The following is an 11,816-nucleotide window of genomic DNA, read 5'->3' on the forward strand; positions in this document are numbered from 1 at the left end:
GAGACTTTTCAGCCAAACAGAGGAAGAGGAGGCTGTTCCCTCTCTTCCTTCCTCTCTCTGTCTTTCTCCCTCTCTCTCTCTCTCTCTCTCTCTCTCTCTCTCTCTCTCTCTCTCTCTCTCTGAAGGAAGTTTGAAACTCAGTGACACACAGCACAAACACAGGCACACACAGACTCCTCCTACCTGTTGCTCCTCCTCCTCACTGACTCTCTCTCCTGGTGTGTCTTCACTCTTCTCTTTCTTTACTTTTAAATCTGCTCTCTTTCTCACTCTAAACCCCCACCCACCCCCTGTGCCCCGCCCACCACCTCCCCTCGCAGCACCCCGCCGCCTGCTGGTGGTAGTGGGTAACTGCTGATTGTCAGACCTGTCACACCTTAAAGTACAAGGTGATGTGACAAAATGTTGTGTGTTAAAACTGATGGACGGTGTCCAACCCGTGGGCCACATGTGGCCCGCCAATCCGTTTCACGTGGCCCAGCACTGTAACTAAGTATCAGTACCAGAAAATCACTTTGGTAGAAGTTGAAGTCATTTTTTTTTAATAATATTAAGTAAAAGTTTTAAAGTTTATGACATTTAATGTACTTATAAAATATATAAAATGTACTTGAACGTAAAAGCATTTAAAAAGTGAGGAGTTAGGATTGAGCCATAGTGGCTCAGTGGTAGGGCAAGTTGTCTCTTAACTGGAGTGTTGTGGGTTCAATTCCTGGCTCTGCTAGTCTATATGTGTCTATATAAATACAGACCATAATACCAATTCTGATTTTATTTGATAACAAGTAACAAAGATCGTAAATGTAGTGGAGTAAAAGTAACAGTTGCTTGAAATATAAATAACAAAGAAAAGTCAAAACTAAGTTGCACTTTGGTGGTTGGTGGTTTGGTGGTCACAGTCCAAGACCAGAACAAAGTCCATTGGGACCACGTCACAGTCCAAGACCAGAACAAAGTCCATTGGGACCACGTCCTCAACTCAACAGGAAGTCGTCCATTTTGAATTTGGCGTACATCAAACTCGCCTGAACACACTTATCGTACCCCCATTTTTTAAAAACAGATCAGACCCTGAACCCCAAACAAGAGACCGACCCCGAACAAGAGACTGAGACCCCGAATAAGAGACCGACCCATGAGACCGAGACCCCAAACAAGAGACAGACCCCAAACATGAGACCGAGACCCCAAACAAGAGCTGAACATGAGACCGAGACCCCAAACATGAGATAACAAGAGACCGAGACCCCAAACAAGAGACAGACCCCAAACATGAGACCGAGACCCCAAAAATTAGACCGAGACCCCAAACAAGAGACCGAGACCCCAAACAAGAGACAGACCCCAAAATTAGAGACCCCAAACAAGAGACCGAACCTGAACATGAGACCGAGACCCCAAACCCTAATTCTGAACAAGAGACCCCAAAAATTAGACCGAGACCCCAAACAAGAGACCGACCCCAAAAATTTGACCGAGACCCCAAACAAGAGACAGACCCCAAAAAGACCGAGACAAACAAGAGGAACATGAGACCGAGACCCCAAACAAGAGACCGACCCTGAACATGAGACCGAGACCCCAAACAAGAGACTGACCCTGAACAAGAGAGACCCCCCAAAATTAGACGAGACCCCAAACAAGAGACCGACCCTGAACATGAGACCGAGACCCCAAACAAGAGACCAACCCTGAACAAGAGACCACCCCAAACATGAGACCGAGACCCTAAACAAGAGACAGACCCCAAAATGAGACCGAGACCCCAAACAAGAGACTGACCCTGAACATGAGACCGAGACCCCAAACAAAGAGACTGACCCTGAACATGAGACCGAGACCCCAAACAAGAGAACAAGAGACCCCCCAAACATGAGACTGAGACCCCGAACAAGAGACAGACCCCAAACATGAGACCAAACCCCAAACAAGAGACAGACCCCAAAATGAGACGAGACCCCAAACAAGAGACCGCTGAACATGAGACCGAGACCCCAAACAAGAGACCAACCTGAACATGAGACCGAGACCCCAACAAGAGACGACCCTGAACAAGAGACCAAACATGAGACTGAGACCAACAAGAGACAGACCCCAAACATGAGACCGAGACCCCAAACAAGACCCCTGAACATGAGACCAACCCTGAACATGAGACCGAGACCCCAAACAAGAGACCGAGACCCCAAACAAGAGACCGACCCTGAACATGAGACCGACCTGACTGTTAAGTGAGGTCAGGGAACTGCTGAACTCCCCGAGTTGCCTGAGTTTGTCTCTGTATGTGGCGCTGTGATGGACTGACGATCGAAATGTTATGTCACAACACACGTGTGATTGACAGCTGGTATCGTCCAATGGACGCCTGGTTGCCGCTGATGTCTGTGAACTTTTGCAAACGGTTTACACACAGGAGTTCAGATGGTTGATGTTACGTCTCAGAACAAGACCAAAACTGCAGCTCCGACAGAAGAAGAGGAGGATCATGAGCTTCCTCACTGTGCCTCTCACTTCTCTGCTTCCTCCTACAGAGCTTTTACATAAAGATGGAGAGTCAGCCCACACTGAGAGAGAGAGACAGCGAGAGAGACAGCGAGAGAGACAGTGAGGGAGACAGCGAGAGAGCGAGGCAGAGAGACAGCGAGGAGAGAGACAGCAGGCAGAGCAGAGAGACAGCGAGAGAGACAGTGAGGGAGACAGAGAGAGCTGAGAGAGAGACAGTGAGGGGAGGCGAGAGAGACAGCCAGTGAGAGACGAGAGAGACAGTGAGTGAGACAGAGTGAGACAGCGACTGAGACAGTGAGTGAGACAGTGGGGAGAGACAGTGAGTGAGACAGAGACAGAGAGAGACAGAGAGAGGGCAGTGAGAGGCTGAGGCAGAGACAGCGAGAGAGACACTGAGAGAGCGAGGCAGAGAGACAGAGTGAGACAGCGAGTGAGACAGTGAGAGAGACAGCGAGTGAGACAGCGAGTGAGACAGTGAGTGAGACCCACACAGAGTTCTTCACCACCTTCACGCGTCGGCCTCACCCCTCTGAGTTCCTGCTCTGAGGAGGAACTTGAAGGACGGCCCAGGTTATTTGTGACAGCCAATTAAAACACGGGAGCAGATCGACCAATCAGAGAACGCCTCTGTTACATTAAAAGAAGAATATTCAAACGGCTTCTTCTGCTCAAACACTAATGACAGGAAGTACAAACACTGTTCGCAGGCATTGTTTTTGTCTTTGACACACTGAGTCTTCAGAGTCTTGTCCAACGACACGTAGACTTGATGTAGAGCTGGGACTTGAACCTACAACCTTGCACCCGACACACTCTTCCACTGTCGCCCCAAATGATGAGTGTGACAGAAAAAATGAAACAGATAATCACATGAGTCACAGTGGGGTGGAGTGGCTCAGTGGTTAAGACCCTACCTTGTGTACCAAAGACATCATGGTCGCAAGTTCGATTCCACCCCTGGCTAATTGTACTTGATTCCATTGTAAGTCGCTTTGGATAAAAGCGTCTGCTAAAATGACATGTAATGTCACATGAGGCCTCTGTAATCACTGGCACGCACACACACACACTCTCGCAGACCAAGCCCATTCACCCAGTATACTGATCAAAACTGATATAAAAAACTGTCTCTTTACTGTATTTTTTGTGCCTTTTTACTGTAGTTTTTGTGTCTCTTTACTGTAGTTTTTGTGTCTCTTTGCTGTAGTTTTTGTGTCTCTTTACTGTATTTTTGTGTCTCTTTACTGTAGTTTTTGTGTCTCTTTGTGATTGTGTGTCTTATGTCTCTTCCTGGTTGTTTTGTGCTTAAACTTTGCTGGACCTGGACCCGGCCCCGGCCCCGGCCCCGGCCCTGAGCCTGTAAGTGAAGGTTTGGGTGTAGAAGTGGAGCTGCAGTGGGGGTGTGCAGGTGCAGAGGCTTTGCTGCAGCTCCTTTACATAAAGAGTGTTATGAAACACAGTCGGCATTGTGGTCATGAGTCACTTCCAGTGGAGCTGGAAAAAGAAACGGCAGATCTGGACTCATGTTGGACTGCAGCTGTGGTGATGCGGCAGTGAGAGGACTCGACAGCGGTGTGGGCGGAGCTGGAGGGTTCTCTCGCGTCGCTGCTTCACTTTGTACTTTAAAGGAATGTTTTTTTTCTGTCGCAGCACAATCAACGTATGGATTTGTGATCAGGGTGTAGAAGTATTTTGTTTACACATATTCAGCACAAGTGGACACTATCTGAAGGACGTGTTTGCCACTTCACACTATAAAGTCACGTTTGTGTCACTTTGTAAAACCACTCACTCTCCCACACCAAAGACCATCGAGAAAATCTTTCAAATAAATACTTTTATCAGTGAAAGAAAGGATGATGTTATTTATGTGTTCATCCATAGGATTGAGCAGGTGGAGGAGGATGTGATGATGGACGTGTTTATCACTGACTGCAGCTCTGTTTGTTTGTTTCATCCACTCATCAAACACACACTACAACAGCTGCTGTGTGGACAGAGATATTAACTTCACATGTTGTTTTGTGTCTCTTTACTGTTATTTTTGTGTTTTTTGTCTGTCGTGTTTGTTTTGGGTAATTTTGTCTTTTCTGTGTTTAAATTTTTTTTTTTATAAAAATGGACCTTCTCTCTGGACTTTGGTTTGTGTAGTTTAACCTTTAAGAGTTTCTTTAAAAAAAAAACTTACTAATTTGTTCCTAGTGGCAGAAAATGACATCTTCCCAAAAACTGCTGTAAAAACATTATATATTAACATTTTGTCCACTTTAAATTAGTCAGTGTTTTGGACTTGGACAGTAGAGCAGCATGGACATGTAAGACAGGAGTCCCCGCATGCCAACATTCTAAACTCCGCTAAAACTTGAGACACACAACGACAAACTTTGAATATGAGCAGAGCGCCAACAAGAACCAAAAATAAAAAGAGTTGCTAAAACAGTTAGCATGGCCTCGTTTCAAAGCAGCCTGCACGGCATCAGCAAGCAAATTCAAGCTCTGTGAAAACTAAATGAAGACGAACCTAAAAACATTCAAAGACGAAATTACAGCGCAAATGAGAAACGAGCTGACATTGATCAAAAATAACCACAGATATCGGTGAACGTGATGAGAAGATAAGCGCTGCTCTGACACGCACTGAAGAACTTGAGTGGTGGATGCACTGAAGGACATAGTCCAAGAGCAGGACAGAATGATGGACAAGCGGGACAATCGAGGTCCTGTCAGAATGATTTAAGGTTGCATGACATACAAAAATGACTCGCTCGCACAGTTCATGGATAAATGGCTCTGTGAGGAATTTTCCATAAACTCTGACCTCCAGATTCAGCGCGCTCACCAAGTCTTGGCTCCAACGCCAGAAATGGGCCAATCATCAACGTCCATCAGTTTACTGTAAAGGAGGTGGTGTTGAAAAAAGCATGGGACAAGAAAACACGGGGACCAACACCAGAGGAACCACCATCGTTGAGAGGCTTCAATCAACCGGAAGCACGACCGCGGGGAGCAGGCGAACGCGCCCGTGAAAGACCGCGATGAGTTCACTGATAACTCGAGTTCAAATGAACACCAAACTGTTAGAATTGCTATGAGTGAAGTTAAAGTATGCTAGCGTGTCGTTTGCTTCGATGGGTTATAGATACAGGGGACTAGTATGAGTATATCGATCCTATATGGATTGAATCCCTTTCTTTGTGGGAGGCTTTGCCACTGTTGACATGTCACTTTTTGTTGTTTATAGTTCAAATGAGTTTCTGAAAGTGTTGAATGTTTAACTGAAAGCCTGTGGGTGAATAATTCTAAGATTATAACTAAGATGGTTTATGGAAACCAAACAGGAAGAAATGAAAGTGCTTTCTTTGAATGTCAACGGCTATAAAATAATGACCAAACTTAAGAAAAGACGCAGATACGTTTCTGCACAGCATGAGAAATTAAAGAAATTTGGATTCAAAAACGCTTTTTTATAGTTCACACTCCAGTGGTTGGAAAAGGGGAGAAGCAATATTCATGTCTAATGCAACCAAAAGGAAATAAAAGACAAAGAGGGAACTTATATTATTGTTATTATTATTAAAACAACAACTGTTGGATTGGAGTGGCAGACGTGTCTGACCATAGTGCCATCGACCTGAGATTGTGAGGATATCGGCTTCACATCACAATGATATAAAGACACTAAACAAAATGAACACATTACAGCAAAGATAACAATAGATGAAATTCAGAAAGCAATAAAGTAGCGATGGTTTTCTCTCTGAGCGGTACGAGAAACTTAGTGAAGAACTCACACCACCAACACGGTACCTTTAACTGGATTATGACTAATGACAAAATCCCCCCTTCATGGACTGATGCAATAATTACAGTACTTCCCAAACCCTTTAAAGACAAGGAGTATTACCAAAATTATAGACCGACTACCGGAAATAATGTACCTACTAGAAATACCATAGTGGTACCATTTGCATATAATTTCAATAGTCAAAGTACAAAGTGAATAGATGTAAAATATGAATACAGGTGATCGTAACTCTGAGGAAGCGAAAGCAAAACTAACTACAAATTACAGATAAAAGTCCCTTTTTTTCATGTATAACTCAATAGAAATGAATTCTTTCTTTAAACTTAAAACTGTTTCATTAAATTATGCATTAACATACGTATATGAAATCATTTCACTTCTCTCTTCACGTGGACAGAACGCAGATAGAAAAACTGTGGAGTTGTGACAAGAAACTAGCCTTTAAAGGGTTAAAATTTCAAAAATGATTATAAATGATTAATTAATTTGATAGATATATTTCAGCCTGAAGTAGCTTTAAAATGCTGATTCATTTAAAGTGGAAAACATATAATATATAATGTTTTTACAGCTGATTTTGGGAGGGTGACATTTTCTGCCGCAATGAACAAATTAGTAACTTTTTACGTAGCTTAGCCATTCCAGGCTAATTTAAGAAACTAACATGACATTTCTGAAGTTTACCCAAAATAAATATCCTAACTTGATTTAATTTCAAGCTATAATCATTCAACACTATAAACAGAAAGGCAGGAAATGATCAATATTATCTTCTATTTCCAGTCAGAAACATAGTTATTTGATAAAAGTTACTCTGCTGCTCAGTTGTGGTTTCAATTGTATGATTTTCCACTAAAACATCAAAGATGCTTCTATTTTAAACTCAGTTTTAATGAGATAACAGCAGGTTTCAGCCAGATCTCATGTTAGGTCCTTGAACGCTGACGTGGACATGGACAGCATGGACAGCATGGACAGCAGGTCCAGTCTGGTCTGGACATGAAAGCCTCCTGATTGGTCTAATGTGTTTGAAGTCAGAGATGTGATCTCACATGTGATCTGTTTAATAATAATAAAACAACAACAACAACAACAACAGAGTCTCCTTTTCAAAGGCGAGCAAACACAGAGCTGAGGAGAGCGGGACGTTAATGAGGTTAACAGGAAGTTTTCCTGCACATGATGGATCCACATACTGATCTGTGATCGGGTTAAAGCAGCAGCAGCAGCAGCAGCAGCAGCAGCAGCAGAAGCAGCAGCAGCAGCAGCAGCAGCAGCAGCAGCAGCAGCAGCAGCAGCAGCAGCAGCAGCAGCAGAAGCAGAAGCAGCAGCAGCAGCAGAAGCAGCAGCAGCAGCAGCAGAAGCAGCAGCAGATGGTGGCGCGCATGAGTGCAGCGGCTTCTTATTGTTGGGCTGACCGGGTTCTGGAGAGACTGAGATTTCGTTCTGACCTCATGTCTTAATGTGTGTTGGAATGACAATAAAAAAATCTTGAATCTTGAATCTTGAATCTTGAATCTTGAGAAGAAGGACTGAATGACTGACTGAATGAATGTTTGTGGTGTGTCGCCCCCGAGTGTTTCCTCCTCGTCACTGCATGTGATGCCAACAATTCATCTAAGAAACTACAAATCAAAACTTAGAAAACATAATTAAAAAAATTATAATAATTCATATATTTTTTTACAACAAGAACAAACGTTTATTATATAACAATAATTATTGTAGTAGGTGTAATGTAATATGTCTGTCTGTCATGTTTATCTATTATTGTTGTAATATTATTATTATTATTATTATTATTATTATTATTATTTTAGACATTCAATTCAATGTTATTTGTATAGCACCAAATCATAACATACATGATCTCAGGTCTGTACATAGACAACATCAAAGAGAGCAGAGAAACACAACAGTTCACACAACGAGCAAACACTAGGCATCAGTGGAGAGAAAAAACTCCCTCTTAGAGAGGTGGGGGACAGAAAGGGGGGAGAGAAAGGACAAGAGGGAGAGACAGAAGAGAGAGAGACCAGCAGCAGATACACAACAACTGTATCAGGTTACAAGTTTATACAGTTACTGATATCGACTTTTTAATTACAAAATAATAATAATGGTGACGATGAGCGTAGCCTCGAAAACTGGATCTGGATCCTGCAACCTGCATGATGAGAATAAAGAGAGAGAGGGAAGGAAGGAAAGACACAAACTAGGGTGAGAAAGAGACAAGGTTAATGACATATAAAAAGTCATAATCAAATGCTGAGTGTGAGAGAGTGAATGTGTGTGTACCACCGGAAAATCCCCCAGCAGTTTAGTTCTATAGCAGCAGAACTAAGAGATGGTTTAGGTTTCCCTGAACCAGCTCTAACTATAAGCTTTATCAAAAAGGAAAGTTTGAAGTTTAACTTTAAATACAGAGAGAGGCTCCGCCTCCCGAACGGTCATTGGGAGCTGGTTCCACAGAAGAGGAGGAGCCTGGTAACTAAAGGCTCTGCCTCCCATTCTACTCTTACAGACTCTGGGAACCACAAGTAAACCTGTATTTTGTGATCTAAGTGGTCTATTAGGGTGATAGGGTAAGACTAGGTCTTTCAGGTGTGAAGGGGCGTGACCATTAAGTGCTTTGTACGTGAGGAGGAGGATTTTAAATTGAATTCTAAACTGTGGGTGGAGCCAGTGTAGAGAAGCTAACACTGGAGTTATATGGTCTCTCTTTCTAGTTCCTGTCAGAACTCGTGCTGCAGCATTTTGAATGAACTGAAGGATTCTAACAGACTTGTTAGAACATCCTGATAATAAGGAGTTACAGTAATCTAATCTAGATTAACAAAAGCATGAACTAGTTTTTCTAATTAATGTTCTGCAGGTGGAAGAAGGCTGTTCTGGAAATGAGTTTTATGTGTGAATCAAAAGACATTTCCTGGTCAAAAGTAACTCCAAGGTTCCTCACAGTGGAACTGGAAGCCATGGTGATGTCATCTAAAGTGACAATGTGATCAGAGAGTTTTTCTCTGAGGTGTTTAGGGCCGAGTATAAAAGTTTAAAAGTAGAAAGTTACAAATGAAGAGTTGACAGTGACAGAACAAGACATTTATATTGAGAACATTTTTGTTTAGAGAGTCACATAATATAACTGTTGTGATTCACTCTCTCACACTGACGTGTTCCTTCATGTCCTGTGAGGATGTCGCCCTCTGCTGGTCAGAGCACAGTTACACATTCTGGAGGCTAAACACAAGTCGTCACTCACTCACTCACTCACAGTTACTCACTCATACTCTCACTTTTCACTCATGAATGAGTGAAAAGATAAACATGCTAATGGGGTCAATGGAGTGACCTCAGAGTGACCTCTGAGTGACCTCAGAGTGACCTCTCAGTGACCTCTGAGTGACCCCGGAGTGACCTCAGAGTGACCACAGAGTGACTTCTGAGTGACCTCAGAGTGACCACAGAGTGACCTCAGAGTGACCACTTTCAAAATAAAATGTTATTAAAAAGTTAAGTTTAAAAAAGAAAATAATTAAGTCAGTTAAAATTAACATAAACAAACAAGAACACATTTATAAACACAAATAAAAAAAGAGTCTGCACTATATACTCATATACGATAGTACTATAACAACATGAAGTACCTTTACTGTGGTACTTTAGCTGCATGATAGTACTATAACAACATGAAGTACCTTTACTGTGGTACTTTAGCCGCATGATAGTACTATAACAACATGAAGTACCCTTACTGTGGTACTACTATAACAACATGAAGTACCCTTACTGTGGTACTTTAGCCACATGATAGTACTATAACATGATAGTTACTCCTAACAACATGGAAGTACACTGTGGTGCTTTAGCATGATAGTACTATACAACATGAAAGCACCTTTACTGTGGTACTTTTGCCATGATAGTACTCTAACAACATGAAGTACCTTTGCTGTGGTACTTGCATGATAGTACTCTATGAAGTACCTTTGCTGTGGTACTTTAGCCACATGATAGTACTCTAACAACATGAAGTACCTTTACTGTGTGCTACTTTAACCGCATGATAGTACTATAAAAACATGAAGTACCTTTACTGTGTGCTACTTAACATGATAGTACTATAACAACATGAAGTACCTTTACTGTGTGCTACTTTAACCACATGATAGTACTATAACAACATGAAGTACCTTTACTGTGGTACTGCAAGTACTATAACAACATTTTACTGTGTACTTTACTATATACTGTGTACCTTTACTGTGGTACTATGTGGTAATAGAAGAGCCTGCTGTGGTACTTTAGCCGATGATAGTACTATAACAACATGAAGTACCTTACTGTGGTACTTTAGCGCATGATAATTTACTAACATGAAGTACTGTAACATGAAATACTATAACAACATGAAATTACTGTGGTACTTTAGCGCATGATAGTACTATACACAACATAGAGTAGTACCATGATTACTGTGGTACTTTACATGATAGTACTATAACAACATGAAGTACCTTTACTGTGGTACTTTAGCCGCCGCATGAGTACTCTAACAACAACATGATACTCTTTACTGTGGTACTTTAGCGCATGATAGTACTCTAACAACATGAAGTACACTGTGGTACTTTTAGCCACATGATAGTACTATAACAACATGAAGTACCTTTACTGTGTGCTACTTTATGCATGCTACAACATTTAACTGTGCCTTATGATAGTACTATAACAACATGAAGTACCTTTACTGGTACTTTAGCCGCATGATAGTACTATAACAACATGAAGTACTTTACTGTGGTACGCCGCATGATAGTACTATAACAACATGAAGTACCTTTACTGTGGTACTTTAGCGCATGATAGTACTATAACAACATGAAGTACCTTTACTGTGGTACTTTAGCTGCATGATAGTACTATAACAACATGAAGTACCTTTACTGTGGTACTTTAGCTGCATGATAGTTACTATAACAACATGAAGTACCTTTACTGCTGTACTTTAACCGCATGATAGTACTATAACAACATGAAGTACCTTTACTGTGGTACTTTAACCGCATGATAGTACTATAACAACATGAAGTACCTTTACTGTGGTACTTTAGCCACATGATAGTACTATAACAACATGAAGTACTGTGGTGTATCCAGTGTGATGTAACCTGGTCTCAGAAATACTAGACTTGATAAACTAAGTAAAAAACCTAGTTACTAGTACTATTACTTTCAAATCCACAATGGTTAAAGTCAGGATGAATAGTACTCAGTTAAGGGTTTAACTAGTTCTGGTTAATGTTTTGGTTTGACTGCTAAAGTGAGTGGAAGTCAATGCAGAGGTCCTAAATGTTGTCCTAAAAGGACAACATTTGACCTATCTTTGTGGGGACATTTGCCTGGTCCTACAACTACTTTGTGAGTAGTCCTCATGGAAACCAAAACCTGGTCCTAATGAGGCAGAACGTCATTTCGGAGGAACTGGTTAAAGTAAGCTAGGTTAAGG

At 41.8% G+C, this 11,816-nt stretch overlaps 1 protein-coding gene across 2 annotated transcripts in view; it reads left to right on the forward strand.

The window, feature by feature from the left end:
• Window positions 1-11,816, forward strand: part of chmp1a (charged multivesicular body protein 1A) — a 385,704-nt gene that overhangs the window by 225,895 nt on the left and 147,993 nt on the right. The gene's annotated exons all lie outside the window — the stretch shown is intronic.

The sequence above is a fragment of the Solea senegalensis genome, linkage group LG10 (assembly GCF_019176455.1).
Source record: "Solea senegalensis isolate Sse05_10M linkage group LG10, IFAPA_SoseM_1, whole genome shotgun sequence".
Taxonomy (NCBI): Eukaryota; Metazoa; Chordata; class Actinopteri; order Pleuronectiformes; family Soleidae; genus Solea; species Solea senegalensis.